The 24,228-nt window shown below is 32.7% G+C and overlaps 1 long non-coding RNA gene across 1 annotated transcript in view; it reads left to right on the top strand.

Moving 5' to 3' along the window:
- Positions 1-20,678, top strand: part of LOC147909016 (uncharacterized) — a 48,039-nt gene extending 27,361 nt beyond the window's left edge. The window contains exon 3 of the long non-coding RNA XR_015545671.1: positions 20,439-20,678. This is a non-coding gene — a long non-coding RNA (uncharacterized LOC147909016). The remainder of the gene's footprint in view (positions 1-20,438) is intronic.
- The last annotated feature ends 3,550 nt before the right edge of the window (positions 20,679-24,228 follow it).

Below are 24,228 nucleotides of genomic sequence, written 5' to 3'. Positions count from 1 at the left end.
CCACCTATCGATTCTTTTTGAGCTAACGAACTTACGAGTCTCCACATATCCTCGGAAGTTAAATCGCGTACCGGAAGCGATAGTCCTGCCGGACCATGCGCTAGATTCGCCGAATCGAACGATATTCCTACGTAATTGCTCGGTTCGCACGAACGTAGATTTCGCGGAACGCGTTTTCCAACCAGCAAACGATATTCGCGTCTTCGGGTATTGGCCGTATCGCGAAACTTGCCTCTCTTCCGAGAATGCCAAGATTTCTGAAACGTCGCGAGTTTTCCGCCCGTAACTCAAGGAAATTAAATTATTCCCCAACCTCGTGTCGATGATGCTACTGCTGATGACGATGATGACACTGTTGCTGCTGTTGTTACCGATGTTGATGATGATGACGATGCTCCTCGTTGCCATCAGAATTCTCCTCTATTACGTTTATTAGTTCGACGTTATCTCTGCCGGCACCACCATCGGATTGTACTGAAAAATTAAACAAATCACATTGATATCGATAAAATTAATTATGCTAAAATATTATGTCAGATTGTGATGATTTGAAACCGCGAAAATGTTTATAGTTACAATATTAATATAATCGTATATAAACGTATATAAGCAAATATTACGCGTAAATCTTTTGTTACATTCGAAGTGACTACGTTTAGCATACTAACAAGTAACTCACCTTTAGTTGCTTTGTTCATTCGCGTAAACATTTCCGGAATATCGATACGGTTGTTTGTATCATTCAAGCGGTGTGATAATCTAATATTATCTAATATTATCTAATATTATCTAATATTATCTAATATTATCTAATATTATTTTTTATTAGATATGAAATATCTAATAAAAAGTTCGTAAATGAGAATACAATTACGAAAAAAAAAATATAAAAAGTTCAGTGAAATATTATTATCTTCAACACCATGAGTATAATATCTAGCTTCCTCTTCCTCATCTTCCACTTCCTCCTCCCCCTCTTCCTTTCTTTCATTCGCATCTTCTTCTTCTTCCAAAGCTTGCATCTCTTCTATTTCCGCGGATTCCTTCACCAAAATTTCGCTGCTCCCGCCCCCCGAAATTTATCTACTCCCGTCCCCCTCCTCCTCCTGCTCCTCCTCCTCTTCCTCTTCCTCCTCATCCTGCTCCTCCTTCTCCTGTTCTTCTTCATTTTCTCACGTAAAAAGTAACATTTCGTTATCTTTTGCATAAACTTACTGTGGTTTTTCGCTAACTTTTTAAAACTTACGTAATGGAATAAGGGGGCTCCACAATATGCGTATATAAGCAGAATCCTGCGATTTATCATCTAAAACACAATTATATTTTTACATTATTCTTACAAGAACTGGTTCTAGGGAGAAATATTTTAAAAATTTAACTTATCAGATGATAATACAACCACGGGGACGTTGCGCTCATTACGGGTGTAATCTCGTAAGGCCTCGATTCGTGCTCTTCCTAGAAAATTAAATATTTTTAGTAGACTATCTAATTCAATTTGCAATTTAATTTCTAATTAATTTTCATTATTTTCCAACTTACGTATTGGTACGATTTCATTAATTGCTTGTTCGGCTGGACGTCGTCGCCTCAGACTAAACCAGTCTAACGGGTGTCCTCCACGATGCGGAATCGCCCGGCCTACAATAGTCCGAAACTATGAAATAAATGTTGGAATTTAATGAAGCGAATTTTTAATAAAATTTTCTTTAATTTATTTAAAAAAAAATATGTTGTTACTGCTTACCTCCAGCACGACGCTTGTCCAGAAGTCGGCTATGTAACTTCTAGCATCGCCTTCTTCATGATTAAAGCACTCACGTACTTTTAAATAATGCGAGATTATTTCCATCAATATCGCATCGCCGCCACAATACCCCAACTTGTGCATAATGCACAACAACGTATTGGAGCATTCTCCCGCGAAACACCGAAGACCGAATAATTCTCCTCGTCGTTTTCTGTCAACTTTATCAGACAATCAGCTGCAACTAACTTCTGATTCAAGTTGCAGGCGACGATAAAAAATTTTGTAAGCGATTTGCGAAGTGCCATTTTTATCGTTCACGAAACTAATGATTTTATCTCTCAATGAAAATCAACTTAGAAAATCAACGTAGGATTAATCCTTAATTCACACGATACGCGCTATTTATACGCTTGTGATAATCGCGAAAATTCCTAAAGAAGAATGAGAATAAAAATTTCTAATTACGCCATTGGCAAGTAGATTTTGTCAATTTTTTCGATTGGTTTCCTTCCTTTTACATGTAGAGATTTTCTCGAAAAATTTTCAGAGTGGGAGATGATAAAAACTCTCTAATTACGAACAACATTCTAACAAATCTTAACTAAATACATAAATTAACTTCGTTCCTCGCATATGAGCACCACTCCCACCATCGTACGTCTTGGGAAATCTCTTTCCTCTCACTCACGTTATTATCTCGGAAAAGTTTTTGTCACATATTTTTTTGTACGATGGTATTTTTATTGTCGGAGTAACTCAAATTTAACCTTTTCCATTTTTTGCTATTTTTTAGAAAAATTCTCTCATACTATTACAACAAACAAAAAATAAATTTTTTTCAATGAAGAAAAATGAAATTTCATTTCAATATCATGCAGCGCTTGATTTTTATTAAATTTCTTTTGACGTAAGAAAGAAAAATCGAGGACTCACTGAATATAACTCATGTCACTTAAATTTTTTTCTTGACTTTCATTATATAACTAAGGCTTAATTTTTTATATAAAAAGTTTATGACAGTTGACAAATAGTTTTCCTCAGGAATAATGTTTCTCTTTCGTTAGAAAAGAATTGTTTTTAATATTAAGATTGCTTTTTAATTCTGATTAACTTTTATGCGTGTCCTTAGTCTCAGTCGACTAGCGAGAAATATTTCTAAAATTTATGAAAAATAAATTCGACGTTAGAATATTTCCTTTACTTTGACGAATTATTTTCAAATATATTGTAATAGTACTTTATATTCGAGTAATCTTGATTATTTATTTGATTCTTTACGAATTCGAGCATATCTGCGACATGAAATATTTCTATTATCTTCAGAAAAATTCTTTCTGAAACAGTATAACTGCATCACAACGTATGAAGATTCTTCTAGAAAAGTAACAATTTAAATAAATATTCTGCGCGCGCAGATTTTTGTTAGTTTTCAAAAAGTATATATAAAAGTGCAAATCGCTTCACATAGTGTTACGATACTTTAATCACGTCTCGTTGTTCAAAAAGTCATCACTTCAAGATCAGTTGTCCTAGTTTTTCTTTATTTGTGTGAGAAACATTCAACTAAAGTTTTCGCTCAAAGCGACATGGCTGAAAGACAAGAAATTGGAAATTACTTTGTGCCTAATAATCCCCGTGTGATAAACAATATTACCGAACGAAATGAGCAACAATATTTGCTGCTCTCTACATACTCGCTCAATTCCTCTCATACGAAGAAATTATACGTAGGATTACAATCCACAAAGGAAGGAACCTTCGAACCTATCGTCAAATTGACTAGCAATTATCTGGCAGAAGGAATCAGCTTCGATTCGAACGCGTGGAAACAATTTCAAGAGAACATGGGACTCATGAGCACATATCTAAGCGAAAATAGCAAAATCAAAGTAAATCCTATCTCATTCGCAAATATTTGTCAGCTTCACCTCCACCTATGGTGCTAAAGCTATATTGGTGACGCGTAAGGAAGAGAAAATTTTCTAAAGGAGACTTCATCAGCAAGTACGCAAAACTAGCACAACCACTGACGAAGAAAAAAAAATCTTACTCTGTCGCGATTGTAATGCAACAAGCTACATTTCAAGGAATGAAGAAAATAATCAATTGTGCATCGATGCGCAAAGCAACTGACGTCTATTATCGACAATGTTAACGAATGCGCCCGATATTTGATTAAGGAGATATAGTTGCTTCTAACTAATTCCTACATCGACAGCGAAATCATCAAATTCACTTTTCGAGGCAACAAAGAAGATATTGAACGCTGCGTAAGAACACAAATAAAAAATTTGAGATTTTTGGAAACATATTTTAATATATTATTTTTAGAAATAACTGAATTAAAATTTAACAAAATTGTAATAACATAACGAAATTGTATTAACATAATTTTAATGAATCGAAGTTTATAATTTTTATAATCCTTTTATATTCCTTCATGTGATATAATTCTTTTATCAATGTAATAACTCTTTTATCAATAAATAAAATGTTTATATTTTAAATTCTCAACTATTTCACATCCCAAATATTCAGGTTTAAATAACATTTCAGGCTTAAATAATGAAGATTTTTATATTTAAATAAAAATATCTCCGACATAGAGTACAGAAAAAATTTATTCTTTAAAAACAAATAAATCATCACGCCGATTACGACGACGCGTACCAACACGAACTTGTTCATTCCTATTTTACTTTCCCTTTCTCCCGAGTGAAAGCAAGAGCTTCCCGAAAATATTCGTAAAAGTCCTCGTTATAAATAACAAGGAAAAACCCTTTCGCTAAAACATCAGTACGTCAGAGATATTGAGCCGCAGCAAAAATGACCTGCAGAACAAAAAACTGTGCGTTATTCATATCCATTGCTCGCACCTTCCCCCCCCCCCTCCTCGTAACGAAAAAATGTTTCGGTCCCCATTTTCCTTGGTGTTCCAGTATTCATCCTTGGCAACATCCCCACTCTTCTCCCTTCATCGCGACTGTGGACCAATCAGCGCGTGGGCAGCCATGGATTGGGCCAATTAAAACGCACTATTTAATTACCTCATTACTCACACCCTCACATCATCGACCAATCAGAGCGCGCCATTTTCCAGACATGCCACGCTCACGGAGCCGGAGGTGGAGTGGTGAGGATTTGTTTTGACAGCCCATGGCGCTGCCCATATACTACTCACTATAATAACGAATATTGTAGAAATGTCGATTAATATCATTATGCTAACCAACGATCTTAGCGGTTGCGAGTCTCAAGTTAAACTAATACACAAATACATGATAATTTCTAAAATCAAACATTGTTGTCGCTATTATACATAATAATGTGTCAAGGTAAAAAACAATCATAACAAGGACTCAGTAATTTCGTGTCTGTGTATAAATTAATTTCGTTCTTTTTTCATTTAATATTTATTATTTCAGAAATCAATCGCTTATTATAATTCCTTTCATTGTCTAGGATTTCCATCTTATCTCAAGTGAAATTATGATTATGACACCTCTCCTATGTTCAGACAGTACAGAGTTTGTTGGTTCAGATCTATTAATGTCATTTTTATTTTCAGATATCCTTGTCTTTAATTGTCTACTGGTCTGTCCCACATAAGACGCATCACGCTCATTACGTGATATTCTGTATACTACATTTTTTTTCATATTTACAGGAATCGGAACCTTTGTGTTTTAATCATTGTGTTAAGACAACTTGCTAAGACTAAAATATGAGAGCTTTAAAAAATATCAGGATCAACCCTCCCCCGACGTTCCTATGAAAAATCTTACCTCCAACAAACCAATTGATAGTTCCCAGCAATATATCTTCAGACCTTTCCTTGAATTTTCTTTCCTTTTCCTTCGAATTTCCTTCCTCTTCTTACTCTCCTATCTTGATAGACTCTCCACAGTCGATTCCTCCTCTCTCTTCCTCCCCCGTCCCTTCTGAGGACAACCGATCCTTCGACGAGATCTTCCAATCACTAGAAACTCTCGCCGAATCGACAAGATTCTCCTCCCTTCGACCACACCGCCTCATCCCACATAAACACATACACATACGTAAATCGCCAGAAAATCTAGATATTAGCTTAGTTTTTATTATTATTATTGTTAGCGTGCATATATATATATATATATATATATATATACATCTATATACATATAAATATATAAATGTCTTAGCTTGTATTTCTCTTATTAGATTTGATTACTTATTCCAATTATAATTTTATATTATATTTATATTTATATTATATTTATATTTATATTTTAACAGAAACAAGTTATGTTTGTCTATAATCTACATCCAGGGGTATCGATTACAATATTTCTGTAACATTTATTCTAAATTGAGCGAGTTTGATTATTAATGCTGTGATCGAGAGCAAATTTTGATTTTTATATGTTTTAGCTATGTAATATTTCCACTGTTTTTGTTTACATTAATGATCCAATAGGGATCGAAACGTTTGTTTTCGGCAAATTAAAGTTTATATTTTAACTAGTATTAATATATAACTTTTATTTATTAATGATTAAAAATTTTTTTTATAACGATTATTTTAGACTCGTAGCCCTTTGTCTTTCTGTTTTTTATATAAATGTCTACAAATAAATACAACCAATTATCTTTGTAAAACAATAGGACAGTGATTACGTATCATTTATTTCGCCGCCCTTCCGATTCATTATCTAACCAAAGATCGTACAGGTCCAATCAATCCTGATCAAAAGGATTAAGACTTCTTTGACCTAAAAGATGACCGACGGATGTACTATCTCAGATCGGATAATAGCATATCAACGTTGACCTACATCTGGCACATAATCCAGTGCGTTCGACTTGTGGCACCCGCTTCAGAGCGATAATCACAAGAACGGTGTCAGTTGCGTCTTTTCTTGGCCGCTTCCTAATTCTTTTTTCCTTTCGAAATAAAAGAATCTTGGGGCCTGAACGTAACAATACAAATGAAAGTTATATATGTACATTCATAGATGAATGCTATGATGATATTAAGGACTATGCCCAGTTTTACAAGGGAATTTGGATGAACAACTTTGAGACATGCCTAAAATTTTAAGGTATCAAAAGAAAATCAAAAATCCATGAGCCCAATTTTATAGAAGTTTCCTGAGTGCTAGAACTATCCAAAGTTCGCTATTATGACCATGTATCACTAATCTTATCCAATTTCTCTGTGTCGGGCACCTCCCCGCGGTGACGGTGGTAATGGATTGTAAGAACAAAGACAATGAAGTAATATCTAAAATATATTTGGTACAGTTCATTAATTCGGCTAAGTTCCTGGTCTTGATTTATATGCTAGCAAGAACAGTTAATGATGGTTTTTTTTATTTTTAGAGAGTTCTGATGAGGAAGCTGAAGAGAGATAAGATCCGCATATATTGGCCACATTTCAATTAGGCAATTAAAACTTTTTGTTTCATATTTTGAGTGTCTCTCTCTTTCCCCTCTTCATCGATTAATATATCACTTATAACTATTTATTTGGGGTCCAAAAAAAGTTTGACAGGGTGGGTACTCAAATCTTATAAAAAAATTCCCTAAGAATTCTAGGTTTTTCCATGAATTTTATTAAAAATTCCAGATATGATTAAACATTTCAAAACATTTAGTTCAAAAATTATATATAATTATATATAACTTGTTTATAATATCATAAAAAATATAATCTTTATATTTAAAAAACACAAAAGATATATTTATAAGTAAATACCATTTATAAGTAAATAACATTTATAAGTAAATAAAATTTATAGGTAAATAACATTTAAGGTCTGTTCTTTATTCCTGCACTGTTTAAACTAGTGCACGCTGTGCATTGCTTCGTGCAATAAATTGAAACGAAACAAACATATATTTTTTTCACTTTATTGTACTGTGTGCACAGGTAGTGTAAGAAAGAACAGACCTCTAGACAATATGAAATACTGAAATCTACTTCTTTAAAGCATTAATTTGTTCGTTAAGTGCATCTACTTCCTTTTGAACATTTTCTAAAATTCTTAAACGTTTGATTCTAATTCTTCTAAAATCTTTTTTTTTATAGACGCTTCTTGTTCTGCAGCAGATGTTCTTGCTGCCATCGCTGCTCAAGATCTTCTCCGTAATGAGCGTTTTGAGCACAATGCAAAAAAGCTTTGGATATTTTTAAAACGTCAACGCCACCTTCGTGTAATACAGCATCGTATATTTGACGACGGGCAATTATAGATTACTCTTTCATATTTTTGAAAAGACATTCAGCATTTACCGAAAAACTTTGTTCTATATTTGCGTTGCCATGAGAGAGACAGCAAACCATTCTTATTACAAGCATTAAATTCTTAAAATCACAACATTTCTTCAAAAGTGATATAAACATTTTTCAGAACGATTATAAGATTTCATGAAATCCATGATATACGATCGCGACGTAAGAATTGTACGTAGTAATCTCGAAATACACAAACTATGTAAACATTTCTTGACTAAGTCTAAATTTGAAGCTTGGATCTAACCAGGTAGCAGCTTTTATCAGAGGATAAATCGTGTCATTAATACGAAAACAAACTTTAGAAGACACTTCTTGCAATCCTGTCGAAAATGTATAACATATCTGTCTTAATATCAACTTTTCTTATTGCTTTTATCAGTATCAAAACCTAATGTAATATTTTTTGCAGAAAGATTAGCCTCTGTCCGGACATCTTTCAGTGAGACTGATAAAATACTCTTTATTACTTCGGGTTTCATAAAACGTTCTAAGTTCAGTATCAAAGAAAGAACACTATGTAAAAATGGAACCAAAGGTGTATCTGACTAAAATTCTCGTAAAGAAGGTTCTACATCAGAAGCAAGAGATTTAAAGAAAGCAAGTTTAGCACACAATAAAGAATATTTAATATATTTTGCAATTATTTTGTAACTTTCACACGTTGGTTCAATCTTACCTTGCTACACATCTTCAATAAATGTTTTAATATGTCGTGTGACATCAATCGCTCTTTGAGCTACGGCACAATTTTCCATCTATCTTATAGAGCAAAATTTTAGTGGAAAAATATCAGATCCAGAATATTGCACATATAAAGCTCTATGAGCTGTGGCACATCCTTGAATAGATTGTAAGAGATAATGATGAGATAATGTTCCAATCAGCAGCATATATACCAGATTTGAACGCACAATGCAAACGATTTAGACCGCAACTTTCAATATCAAGTAGTTTGTTGTTTGAAAATTCTGATTTAAATTTTTTTATAAAAGCCCAATTCATATTTGGTCCATCCATTTGTAGTAACTTTTCTGTCAGCTTTCCAATACCATTTTTAAATGCTTCAAGAAGATTCGTTGCTATTGTACGTCCAAGAAACCATGAAGTTAGATATTGCGTTATTACTTCTTCGTTTTTTATATCACAAAATCTAACATTTATATCCATTTGTTGACATTTTATAATCGTATTGAAAGATTCGTCAAAGTCAACAATAAAATGCGATTAATATTTTCTACTAATTTTTTATTGAAAAAAGGAGCAATATCAAACATAATAATATAATCAATATTGTTCCTTTTAATTGCATTTTTTTAGCAATGTCACTATTCGGAAACATTCTTCGAAAAACACAAACGTCTTTTTCTAAACTACGCAATGATTTGTGATTCATGACAGTTTCTATGCACCATAGCACTTCAGCTATTGTATTATAATATTATTTTTGATTAAAAATGTATCAATTTTGTTCTGTACGTACTAATGAATTAGATAAAGCTTGATCTCTATTGGAATTCGTAGAAGATCCGACAATAGATGAAGGATTCACTTGAGCTAAGTCAGAAGTGACAAAATTAGAAGAAGTAACTGCAACTGAACTATCGGTTGTGGATACTAAAAAATCTTTTAACGGCACACAACTTTAACCGTGTTTTTTACTTTTCATATGATTTAGGAGAGCTGTCTCCCCATATTACTAAAAAAAAATATCACAGGGACATAAAATGCAGCGAGCATAATGGGGTATCTCTTTTGTAGGCCGTATCCAGTTCTGAAACTCGGAACTTTTAAGCCAATTTTCTTGAAATTTTATCCACGAATACTTCGGCATCGTATAAGCCTGCATAAAAAAATTAAATATATCATGCTTATATGAATTCTTTGATTCAATGCAAACAGCAATGATATGTCGCCAGACTATAAAACTTTAACATTTATCATAGCAAAATATAATTTCTAAAAGAGAAAAATAATATCTGTAAAGAGTAATTTTTTGTTCAAACATTCCGTTTATCTATTAAATTCATTTATATTATTTATTGGTATATTTAACTTAGCTATTATCATGAGCTATTCTCTTTTACCAATATATGTATATACATATATATATATGCAAAAGTTATTTATATAACCTATGTTGTTTATGTATTAATAAAACTATTATTAATGAATAGTATTATATAGTATTTGTTATATTATTAATCTTCTAAACAATATCAAGAAATACATTGCTTATTCTCTCAATAGTATTAATAAATTTACTCAAATTTAGATAACACTGCTAGTTAGTATATACGCATACAAATACACGTTATAACATGTCGGCGGTTTCAATCAGTTACAGTGATGTTAGATGACAGTCGTTAGCATGTGGAGATAATAAAGTTACTAGATTTAACTTTAGAGAGGTTAGTACACCATAAATATATTGGGTCATCTGAAAAGTATCCGCGGTTTTTTGTCACTAGTGTGTTGATGGTCATATAGCTAGTAACAAAGTATCGCGGATACTTTTTAGATGACCCAATACATGACTCAATACATTCCCTCTTGTGGCTATCTTTGATTTACAGAGTGCGTCCAAAATTCGGACAAATTTCAATTTAAATTTTCCACTGTATTGTGTCTCTACCAAAGATTGTTGTTGGCGTTCGAGAAACACTGATGCTTCTAGTAAATAATCATATTCTCAAAATGGCCACGATGTTGAAACCAAGTGCAGAGTATAATCGAAGAGTTACAATCATCGAAGGCCTTCGCGTTGGGTGTTCAGCAGCGGAAATAATTCGGTTCTTTGGATATCCGAGATGCCAACTGTTTATGACAAATTGTGGCAAAATATACAACTTTAGAACAGTCCAACGAAGGTTCCAGTATGCTAGTGAGAAAGAGTCACTCGAAAGAGGACCGCAAGGACCCCCGCAGTCGTTGAAAGGGCTCAAGCACTGATTTCTCAGGATAACCCAGGGCAATCGTTGCGAAAATTAGCGATTGTTGGTGTAAACGAGCCAACAATGCGTCGAATTGCCGAGGAGGACCTTTGATACAAATCATACACATTAAAGATACAACAAATGTTTTCTGAGGCTACCAGGACAAGGTTGCTCGCCTTCCCATTTTGGCTTCCATTCTGACCTCCTAACAGTCCAGATTTAAGTCCCTTGGACTATTACGTATGAAGCATGGTTAAAAGGGTCACAAACAAGTTTCGGCACCCCAATATGACATCATTACGCTATTGAAGCAATATTCGTCGGCATGAACAGCGCTACATTACAGCGTGCATGCGAATGCTTTAGAGAATAGAAGCCGAGAGTAGAAGCCGTTCAAGCTAATAGGGGATATATCGAATAATTGTGCTCTATAGGGATCCCCAAAGTGCCATATAAAAGGATTGTAATATTTAATTTTTCATTAAAAACATTTTGTTTAAAGAAATTGTTCGATTTGTCTGGATTTTGGTGACGCATCCTGTATATAATCAAAGATGATTTGCGACATATTGAGAATTTAGACACTAGCACCTTTGAATTTAGGGGGCATTATTACATTCTCTACTGTCGGTAAAAGTTTTTGTTTAATTTAGCCACGTCACCTCAAAATTCGACGCGTTTTTGTTCAAAACGAACGAATCTGAAAAAAGCGTCGCTCTGCCTCGTGAACTGAGATATTAATCATTAAAGTTGACAACTATTCAGGTTAGGAAATATGTCACAGCCACAAAATAGAGGCCTAGATATCAGAGAAGCGACAAGTGAAGAATCTGGTTGGTTAAATCACGTAATTTAGCGTCATATTTTTACATTATGGTAGAATTAGGGCTATAGCAGAAAATGAGACATAACGAAACATAATCGTGGATGTAGAATATGACAGAGAAAAATGTAGATATCGCAATCGGACTACAATACCTATGTATTCTTGTGTTTTACTTACGTCACAACTACGTCTTGTTTGTTGTCATTCTCTACCTTTAGGCTGCGGTCAAAGTTTAACCATAAATGGTTTGAAGCGTTTATAAGAAAGAAATGATTTTGTTAAACAAAATAGAATTTAAATTTGAAAATAGAATTCAAAAAATTTCTTTGACAATTTCAACCAATTTCCATGAGAATTCCAGGATTTTCAAGAGTAAAAAAAAGTTCCTTGAGAATTCCAGGTTTTTCCCGGTAGGGGACATTCTGTTTTAGTTGTCTTCGTCCAGATTGGAAAGATACTAGATAATTCGAGAAATCGAATAAAACCAGTATATGGTACACAATATATGGTTATAATAGCGAACTTTGAACATCTGTAACACTCAAGGGATTCATTTTACAAAGTTGTGTATATGGAACTTTTTTAACTTTTTTTATGCTCTACAATCCTAACTAGGTTGTCTCAATGTTGTTTAGCCGAAGCCCAAATTGGGCATAGTTCTTTATATACATCAATGAATATTCAGAAATATGCTCTTTATATATATCAGCTGAACGAACATTTATGGATCTGTACGTTTACAATGATTTACATCAACGAATAATAAATGAATTTAGAATCATGCCTTGCAATTTCTGTAGAAATGCAGTCTTAAGTTTTTATAATCGTCTAGCACATTGTCAGACTGCGGAGGGACGCCAATTTGTGCTATAATATGTAATATTCTTTTAATCCTAGCTCCTATACTGGGATATGACGTATCTAATGCGATTTTTCATATTGTAATTCAGACTTTAACTTTTTATGATGTAATTTAAGAATAAAATATTTTTTCATCTTTGTTTATTTGTTCTTGTCTTACACTTAGATATCAATTTTATAAGTTAAAAATATGTTTTCAATTCAGAGATATAATTTGACGAAGTTCCAGATCCTGGTGGAGTCTAGCCGAGAAAGTAACTAAAAACTGGTAAGGCAAGCCGGATTAAAGGAATGACAAATACTCAAACGAATGACAGTTAATTTAGATATACCATTGTCTTTATTTCTAAAAGATTGATTGAAATGTCTTGTCGCTTGCGTAAAACCTATGACCACCTCATCCTCGCATCATTAAAAGGGATACGAGAATCTTAGCTTAGGTGGTTTAATGCCGCGGTGGTTCCTTTCAAGTCTCATAACTTGAAAAGTACTGATTAAAAAGATACTTTATTATAGTGTTTTGGAAAGCTCCCGACCTCAGCTATTAGATTATAAAATCAAAAATAGAGTATTTTATTTAAAAAAATCGATTTGACCTTGACTTGACCTTGGTGGCACCATCCAAGGTCAAATTGATAAGATCAGTCAATAGATTAATCCAACATTAATACAATTTTTGTATAAAACATTTTTCTCAAAAATGATTACTTTTCAAAATATTTAAGAGGTCTGGGACTTTTTCACCCTGTATTTATATATATATATATATGCTATCTGGATACATACATATACGTACATATATACGTGCGTGCATACGTACGTATGCATGACGGTGACTTTATATATTATAAAGTTTACACTACAAAGTTTTATTATTTATATAAAGTTTATGTTTTAAAGTCACTGTCATTATCTATTAAACCGCGCCTGCCTATGCAAAGTTTGCCGCGCAACCCGTCGTATTGCCTAGTATGTATCTGCAACACTCTGTACATACGTACATAGGTACATACGTACGTTTATATATATGTACATACATACATACGTACATGCGTGCATACATACGTATATACGTATGTTCATACATGCGTACATTCATACATACATGCTTACATACATACATATATGTATTACAAGGGAAGAGAAAAGAAATACGTAATAAATACATTAATGTATTTATTTAGAAATTCTTTTGCAATCAGTTATATATTTTCAATACATTTTGTAACGCGCAATTAACATGCTGTCCACATCATATAATATTAGTAACATCTAGATTGAATAAAAATTCCATGTCTTCGTAAACTATAATACAATCAAGATCTCGATGTACATACGTTCTCGTTCATCGTCCAGAAGCAAGTTCCACAGCCACATTCATTTTTCGCGTCCCTTGACGTATACGATAGCATTATCTTCAAATATAGTCGTTGCAATCATGCGTTTCGTCTCGCTGTGCAGGACTATCTCGTCCTCCCATCGCAATCCATAATAATCTACTAGGAAGCGCAAGACCTGTCGGAATTTGTCAAAAATTTTCGTGGCACAGGATTCATAAAAATGTAATGCGTGAGAACAGTCCACTGTTTCAATAACACCACTTCCTTCGTGATAAATTTTTTGTTAACAATGATTCCCCTTGCAAATTCACGAACATGGCATGAACATGTTATCAAGGAGATAACTGCGGTTGACTGCGACGTATAGTATCGACGTATAGTAGATTTTATATCATGCCGGAGGATGCACTTAGGTGATTTTGCGCACTACGTTGGACAATAGACATCACATGATCGTGTATGATGAGACAATAGGCTGTAGTATTTGCTGGCACATTATTTTTGAAATCATCCATGATGCCACTCTCGACGGACTTGTTTTGTCGCAAATAGTCGATGATTACAAAAGCATAACCATTCAAAAAAGCATTCAGGTTGAATAATGTTTCGTATGTTTCGCGAGAAATTTGATAATAAGAAATGTATGGTTCGGAAACGTATGTACGTATTATACAAAGTAGCTATTCTGCGTTTATCAAAGTCTAGATTTAGGTCTTCGTACGGATAAAATTCTGAGTTTAAATAAAATTTCAAAAAGTTGGTTAATTTATAGTAATCGAAGTAAATTTTATATGTTGTCAGCTTATTTTTTTCTATTAGTCTACAAGCAAAGATAACATATAGTGATTTTTCTAGCTGAGTCGCAGTCTTGATAACCCAAGAATACTTCGTTATATTCAACAATAGAGAGTACTCGTACAAATTCCATGAACGGAAACTCATACTAATCTGCTTTCTAAGGCACGCAGCATGGTCAGTTTAACTTCGTTCAACGTAACATGAGACATTCGCGCCACTGTACTTTGAATAATTCAAGCGGCTTTGTCGTCGGATCTCCCACTACGTAATTGTTAGCGTTGCACGCTCGTATTAATATCAATTCGAGCGTTGATTAACACATATTTACAATTTTCGCAGAAATCCAGCAATATGCTGAGCGGCACGCAGAAACTAAAATATGCGTCATCTATTATTAGAATTTTAATGGAATTTTGATTGAATATAAATCCAACATTATGCAGAATAAATGTGACGTCGTGATAACATTGTGTAGATCTTTAAGGTACTGGTTATTCCACGTTTCAATTGCGATCAATCTCTGCATCGTTGAGTTCATATCGAATTTCGTTTAACATGAACGCCATACAATTACTTCAAAGTGTCGGCTGTCTGTCTTTATCTTTTTCTTTTGACGTCAGGTTTCTTTCCTTCGATGTAGAAAATGCTTTCACACGGTAGCGAGTATAAATCCTGCTGTTTTATGAGTACCCTTATCTCATCGCTATGTCCAAATGTGTTGACATATACGATTATACGCGTGATACTCAAATTTGACGATGCACTCAGCTTATCAGCGACATGACTGAAAAACCGTTCAACAAATACTTAGATTTCAAGATACTTCGTTGAGCTTTTTATATTCATAAGCATCGATCGTTCGTAGAAACCACAGGCACATCTGTCCGCAGAAACCCTGATCGTCTGAAACGTCTGATAAAACGTGCAATTGTATTTTATCGTCAACATCGTTTCCGAAATATCGCACCAGTTCCTTCGACGACCGAAACATTACTGAAACTATCAAAGTATACGTCTTTCCTCTTTGCGTACGCTATCCAGTGAGTACCGGGACCCGTCGCATCCAGGTTTACGATACCGCTTTTGTTTTGATGCGCGCTGCTCGTCGGTAACACGTTAAGATGTATTCACATCCAAGCGTCAACTATTAAGCAGATGAAGTAATAACTAATCAGCTGGGCGCAGCATACGAGCAGTGATATAAAAAATATTTTTTATCACCATTGTAAAAATCACCTCGTACATTGATTGCTATTTCCGCTGTTTAATGCTTGATGCTTGCATGTGAATGCACCTTTATGCACAAAAACACCTCTAAAGTATGGTACGCGCATATGTCTTGCAAGCTCATTTAATTGCACATCGGTAGTTGTACCCGCGGACATTTTTGGCGTCTTTTTGGCGTTTTGTCTTCTTCGCTGTTACACTCTGTCCACGTTTGTATGTGCCGAGATACAGTTTGCATCCGCATTTGTATGAAGTGAAATACAGCCCGAGACGCTGTTCTATCGCGCGAGTGTGACGCTGCAGCTCTTCAATCTGATTCATTTACCACTTTCACCACGCTGGTCGCTCCACCGATTAAGGCTCCGAGCGCTCTCAACATTGGCAGAATCAATAACGCGCCTCGTTTCATCATCAGGAAGTATCCGCTTTTTTGTTGTCTTTTTTCTCGTCTTCTTCTTCGGTCGTGTTTTTTCTCGTCGTCTTCTTTGGTTTTTATCATTGCCCAAATGGCATCAGCGGCGGTTTTCTTGCTCAGAATCGAATTTCTCAGGTCCTAGCGCTTTATCAGCGAATACTTATCCGCCGCATCTATCGGAGAAATCGTTGCTCCGGAAATACGCAATGTGTTCGCGGCACGCCGCGTCCAGTGGTTTATGCCTTCATTATCTTTAGCTAATTATTGCTTTATTAATCAAGTGCCCAAGCCGCAAAACTGGTAGCTAGAGCACTCGATGATGCGAGCATAAATCCGCTGTATATGTAACTGTGTATGAAAGAAACTGTGTCTACCGATTCAACAGATTGCCGCCCGACGCTGACATTCGCTACAGTCCTTTATCATCAATGTGCGTCGGCTGCCACGGCTGATTATATGATAGTGCTCGTCGCAGCGACGATAAATTCGAACTTCGGATCCACCTTCACGTGTTCCGGAAACTTGTCCCATACGCGATCGATATAGTTCACCGTACACGCGTAAGAGTACGACCTTCGGTACATACTGCTTGACGCTCTGAATATCGAAAAGATGGTACATTTTGTTACTGCGCGATTCGCGGGTTCACGCACCATTAAACAGGTGTTTGAGAACGCACAGCCTGTAGCTCGAGCATGAAATTTATGCGGCAACCACTTACACTGAAACAAAAAAATTTATAATTATAATTATATGTTGCCATATACAAAATATGTCCCAAAATGTAACTAAAAATTTATAATCACTTGAATCATTTTTATGGTAATTTCAATTGTTTTACGGTTACAATAATTATAATTATAGTCATTTTAGATTTCCAGCTATATATAATTTGTTGCTAGAACTATACACATAGTTGCTGTTATTATTATTATTATAGCAATAATAATTATAATAATATATAATTATAATTACAAATTCCAAATATTTTTATCTCAGTGTACGATATGCGTCACGAACTGCGACGAAAAATCGCGAATGATGGGGGACAGCGCAGAGAGGTGCAAGCACTGCCGAATACTATGCGCACGATCATTTGCAATCAAATTACAGTAAAACCAAAGTTCTTATAAGCTTGTTCGAGAACCCGAACAGCGTTTCGAGAATGTGTACGTCTACTCAACTGCAACAGTCAAAGTATGATATCTCGAAAATTTGTTTACGTCTATCGACGAAATTGGCTACTTTATATTTCCTAACAACAGCGACATTGTTCCGAGCGAGGTGCGCACAAATTCTACTTTTATCTTTGATAACATGGCATGCGACAAGCAGGATGCGATGAGAAAATATTTCTCAATTAGTCACACATAAGTCGACTGCTTCTATCTTTATCAGACGTGCGCGAGGATACCTAAATATCTAATACGCGACAACGTGAACCTGCTGATCCTGTCCAAATAGGACCTTGGAACACGTTTACAACGATCACGTGAATATCGACATGTTGTATAACAAATTTTGTGCCACAACTGTTGGCGATAAATATATGGAGCTTTAGTGAGAGCTTTAGTGATAGACAAAGACAGTGCGCTTACAAACAGTAGATACAAATAATTAACATTTGGGAATTGTTGCTTCAAAGACAAAACAGAATTTTTCTATCATAGGTCATTTTTCCATCGAATCGTTACTGGAAATGAAGAATGAATCCACTACGAGCATCCAAAGCAACGAAGAACATAAATCAAGCCCCGCCATTATTATCAACGCCAAAACAAAATATTCACGAACGGAAAATACATAAAATTTGTGTATTTGATGGAATCAAAAAGGCTTGGCATTATAAATTACTGCAACCGTGTGAGACCATCAATGATGAACATTACCGAAGACAATTAATGAATTTGAACCGAACATTGAAAGCCGAATGCCTATGCCAAAGATTTCGCTACACGATAATGCTCGGCCACATATTACGAAACCAGTTAAGGATACATTGAAAGCATTTGATTGGAATATGTTACCTCACCATATTCCCTAGATTTGACTCCTTCAGATTTCAATTTGTTTCCATGCATAGCCTTGCTTAGCAGCATCTCATTTCGTATGATAATATGAAAAATTGCCTTGAATATTGATATCACTTCAAAAGAACTAGAGTTCTTGTATCGCGGAATCCACTTATTACGTGAAAAGTGGGAAAAGGTGATGACTAACGATGGACACTACTTTGAATGAAATGTTCTTTATGTTTCCCATAAAACACAGATTATTCATAATATTGTTATTCATAATTATTTCATAAAAAAAATGGCGGTAACTTATTCAATCACGCAATAATAAATAATAATAAATAATTAAAATTCAAATCTATTTATGTAAACCGATCAAGATGAAGTTAAAAATAGTTTTTAATATTTTTATTGTAGAACAATATACAGAAAATAAAATAGCATCATTGGACATGAACGTTATTACGCATAGAGAATACAGAACAAAGTTAAATCTTGATCATTAAATTATTTTGTATAATAAATATTAGCAACTAAGATCAATTTTTGTAAATGTTTATGAATAGTTTTATAAAGCTTTATAAATAAATTTTCATTTCATTACTTGTAACTTAAAATGACGGTTTACAAAAAATAAAAATCATTGCACAAAGAATACGCCTACATTATTGACTTTGTTGTATAAAGACTTGGGATGTTCGCACAATATGTTAGAGATCTGGGTTCGATTCTCAGCCGCATTATTAATAATATTTTATAATAATTTTTTTCGCATTTATTTATAGATTTTTAGCACATTAACATTTCTCTAATAGAATACCTGATTGAACATCAAATTATTAAATCGCTTATCATTTTTGTGATATTGCTAATAGTTCAATTGCGTTTCAAGGTCCGAAAAATTAATTTCGCGCAAAGTTCAAGTAATTACATATGCGGTATATAAATTCACATAGAAATTATTTAAGCATCTAAGATCCAGCTTCGACCGTTACAGGCTTTAGACTCTTATTTGTTGTGAATACTCTCACAACCTATCGCAAATAAAGCGATGATATGGAATTTGTTCTATAACCTGATTATGAATAAGTTGCTAATATGGAATCTATTCCGTATCCTCGATATATTTTTCATATTATTTGTATATCGTCATGACAAACAAAGTCTTTCCATAGTAATAAACAAGTTAGAAATCGCAATTAATCGGCACAACATTATTCATGCAACATTATTAAAAGTGTCTATGTATATAAGCATTAACAAATTTACCTTTAGCTTGTGAGAATACTTTTTAGAAAAAGCTACCGGATTCTGACACAACAAAAATGAATAAATGTTTATTGTAATGAAACGCCTTGTCGCGTTGAGCTCATTGCTCGTTATAACACGTTTGCAGCAATTACAACAACTTTCAGCGATTGCCACTACATTGTAATGCTTTATTTAGAAAATAAGTCATTATTTCCACATTAGTAGCCTATTTTATATTCTCTGCATTTGTCATGCTATATATTTATGTACAGTCCATTGTTATAATAGTATATAAAACTCACCAGTCTTAATAAAGCGAAAAATTTTATACGTGCGTATTTTATTAATAACTTTTTAATAACGAGATATACATAAGATTTTTTGCAAGTCACTCAGGAGAGTGTCCTTGACAATATATGTCAAAGTCATTGAAATAAGTGAGATTGACCTATACACAATTACTGAAGATTACTTTATTCGTGAAATTAAATTCGTTTAATTTTCCTTTTGTTTTTGCAAATCTGAAAAATCTCTACACTAACAAAAAATAATTTATAATTATATTAGGTGTTGGAATTAATTCGTAGCGTTTTACAAGTGATGGGAAGTACTTTCATTAATGTATTTTTTAATGCTCATGTGAAATAAATAACATTCTTTCATTAAAAAACGCTACGAATTAATTCCAACACCTAATATCATTTTGCATATTAAACTAATTCTTATGACTTTGCTTTGTTGGTAGTTCGTTAATACTACAATGTCCTATTTCTTCCTGTTGCGCTCTGTCGTTGATAAAAGTGGATAGAGATTCTACACATCTTTTATTAATGCTGATAAATTCATAAAATTGTAATGTTATTAAAAGTAAAATTGAGCAAAGGCATCAATCAATGTAACCTATTAATACTTATTTTAGTATTATTTAGTAACACTTATTTTATTAATACCTAATCTGTATTTAAACAATAACACATTATAACTTTTACTGCGTTTCACATTTATTTTTCTTAAATGACAATCGTATCCTTATAAAAAAAACTCTTAATTTTGGGCATTAAAAACTAAAAAAAAGCTCTGAAATTTAGGTATTAAGAATTTAAAAAAAATACTCATACATATTTGGATGTGATTTCATACCGCCAATTGAAGTTACACGTAATTGAAAATTAATACCTACAGAGAAAACTCTCAAAATATAATGCTTTACGTTGATGATTAACTCTCAAATTACACTGAAAACGAAAGTCATCAAAATAAATGACAAAATAAATGACAGTGCGCAGCCAAGTAAGCAGTTTTACATCTATTGTAAGATTCTTTAATATGATTGATCCGCTCGACTTACTATTATCAAAGGTACGGCCCATCGAGCGCACGGCGCGCGGACCGTCAGGAGCGGGAATGGCCTAGCAGGCGCGCCGCGCCCTTTGAGCTTAGATGCTCGCGAAGGGAAGCCCCGCTCCTCGCGGCCCGCGCGCTCGGTGGGCCGTACTTTCGACAATAATTGGTCGGGAGGACGTGCATATTCGGCTATCTTTAAACGTTAATATTTCGTTAATTATTGCTAGCATTACAAAATGGTAGAGGACTTTTCTATTCAGTTTAGTCCACTCTACCTGCTCGGAACGAGTGGGGCCGTATATTCATGACACCCTGTATATATACATATATATGTATGTACACATATACCTATATATATACTATATATATACCTATATATATACAGGGTGTCTGGAAATAATCGCCAAATATTTCATGGATAGGTAGAGAGAACTAAACTGAATCGAAAAGTCCTCTATCATTTTGCAATTTTCGCAATAGTTAACTAGATATTAATTACTAAAAATTGGCAAATATTGGTCTTGAATAATTTTTTACTCAAATACTATCAACTTTACAGAAAAACTGAAAGAGACAAAAATCATTTATTTTCTTCTCGTAAAGTTCTGAGAATTTTTTCAGAAATTTTTCAGAATTTTTTAATACCGTATTTTCTCATGTTGGTAAAAAAAAGCAAATGCAATACTAAAAAGTTGATAAAAAATTCTAAAAAAGTTCTTAGAATTTTATGTTCTAATACTTAACTTGTTGTATTAATTGAATTGTTATTAAAAGACTTTTTTTTCTTTCTTTTATATCTTTAATTAAGAAGTGATGTATTCAAGTAACAGTTAGTCTTGAAGAAATTAGAATAACAGTATTTATTAGGGGAATATCAAATGAGTTAAATGGAATGATATCTTTAGGAGATCATAATTGTCCAATTTCAATTCTAGGGGTCAAAGATGAGTGAAAGCATGCTCAGAAAAAGGAGATAAAAAAAATTGAAATAATAAATAAGATTATGCCTATTTTTATGCTCTTAAATATATAGATTGAGTGGCATCCTTGAAAGGTGGCGTCTCGTAGAACATCTCGTCATCATGGGAATATACAGATTAGAGTGTTCGGAAAAGATAAAATAAGAAAAGATCTGTAAAAATTATGAAATCATCTGACAGAGCAAATTAAATTATTAAAAATTCTTAGGGAAATAATAAGTGGTTAGGGGCTGAATGTAACTAAGTGAAAAGGATGATTGTGATTTATCATAATAAAATTTAAATTAAGCTATTAAGTTTCCCTTCTATATAAAGTAGATAAAATTGAGAATACGTAAGCTTGAATTAAAGATACGGCGATTTCAAGGAAATAAAGTAAAATTTGGGTTGAAATGAGAATTAGAAGGATAGCTGGATTGGTAATATTGCTTCCTGAGGAGCCGAAGAGAGTGAGTCGCAAGTGTCCCGTAATTATATTAGTTGTTAAATGAATGGCTAGAGTAAAAGGTCGGATAAATAAACTAATTGATTTGATAACAACTATAAATAGTATTAATATAAAAGGGGGGCCTAAGGGAGTTAAATGGACTAATAAGTTACTTAAATAATTAATAATTCTAAATAAAATTAGTCTTATTCAGAGTCTAAAAGAAAGGGAAAAACAGAATCTTATGTGTCTAGAAGCTGTAAAAATATATGGGAAGAGTCCTATAAAATTATGAAAAAAAATAAATAGAATAAGTCTTAGAAAAATAATAATATTTGAGAAAGAATAGCTAATTAAAATTTTTAATTCATTAAAAATAAAATTAATAAATAAATTTCAGAAATAAGTGATACGAGATGGGGAGAACCAAAATTGATAGGGAAGAATAAGTAAGAAAATTAGCATACTTAATTAATTTAGGGATAAAGGGGATGTAGATGCATCAAAAATAGAAAAAAGATTTATTATCATCTTCAGTTTTAGAGAATTTTTTTATTATTTCATCAAAAAAATGGGAATTTATTTCGGCGGTGCAAGTTAAATAGAAGCACAGAAAAAAATATAAGAAGGAAGTTAAGGTTAGTATTATAAAAGTTGAAAAAATTAATATATATATTCACATTAAAGGTATTATTTGAGGAATAAAAGAATATTAATTAATTAATATTTTTAAAGTGACAATTTAATGTTTTATTTACAACTAATTGTTTTTATTAAAAATAGATATTTATTAGATTTTCTATTATAATTTGATTTAAAAGATCAATACTTTTTTCAATTATTTAATGAATTTGAAATAAATAAGTAAATTATAAATAATTGAATAATTGTAATATTGAAAATATAAATATAAAAGTGAAATATAAAATATAATCAAATTTAAAAATATATATTAGGTGTTGGAATTAATTCGTAGCGTTTTACAAGTGATGGGAAGTACTTTCATTAATGTATTTTTTAATGCTCATGTGAAATAAATAATTCTTTCATTAAAAAACGCTACGAATTAATTCCAACACCTAATAAATAAAATTTTTATTTAAGAAGAATTTAAGTTAATAATTTTGTTTATATATAATATATAATATATAATATATAAAATAATATATAATATATAAAATATTTATATGATTATATTATTGAATTATTTATTTTATTTATGGAATAAAAAATAATAAATGGAAAAAATGATTAAAAAGTTGAATAAAAATTTAATTAAGTAAAAGGTAAAAAATTTTTAATTAAATATTAAGAGAGAGAATTAAATATTAATAAAATTAAAAGAATATTGGGGATAAAGATAAAGTTATATATAAATTTAATTGAGATAATATAAATGAAAATTATTTTATTTATATACATGTATTATATTATAAATATATTATATTATAAATTACGTAAATAGGAAATAAGAGAGAGAGAGAGAGAGAGAGAGAGATTGATTAATTAATTTGTTTTTAATTTGTTGTGATTGAGGAGATAGATAGAAAAATTAATTAGATATAAAAATAAAAATAATTTTTAGAGGTAAAATTAAGAGGGCCGGTTTTTTAATTAATTAAATTTGTGGCTTCAATAACAATGGATATGAAACTATGATTATTCCGCAAATTTCTGAACATTGACTAAAAAATATTCTAGGCCATCTAATTAATAATAAAGTTTGATTTAAACGGCCTGGGGTTGAATCTATTTTAATTCCTAATGATAGGACTGTTCAAACA

This window comes from Acromyrmex echinatior, chromosome 7 (assembly GCF_024713525.1).
Source record: "Acromyrmex echinatior isolate Ae372 chromosome 7, ASM2471352v2, whole genome shotgun sequence".
Lineage (NCBI taxonomy): Eukaryota > Metazoa > Arthropoda > Insecta > Hymenoptera > Formicidae > Acromyrmex > Acromyrmex echinatior.
This window is presented reverse-complemented; position numbering and strand designations above follow the sequence as displayed.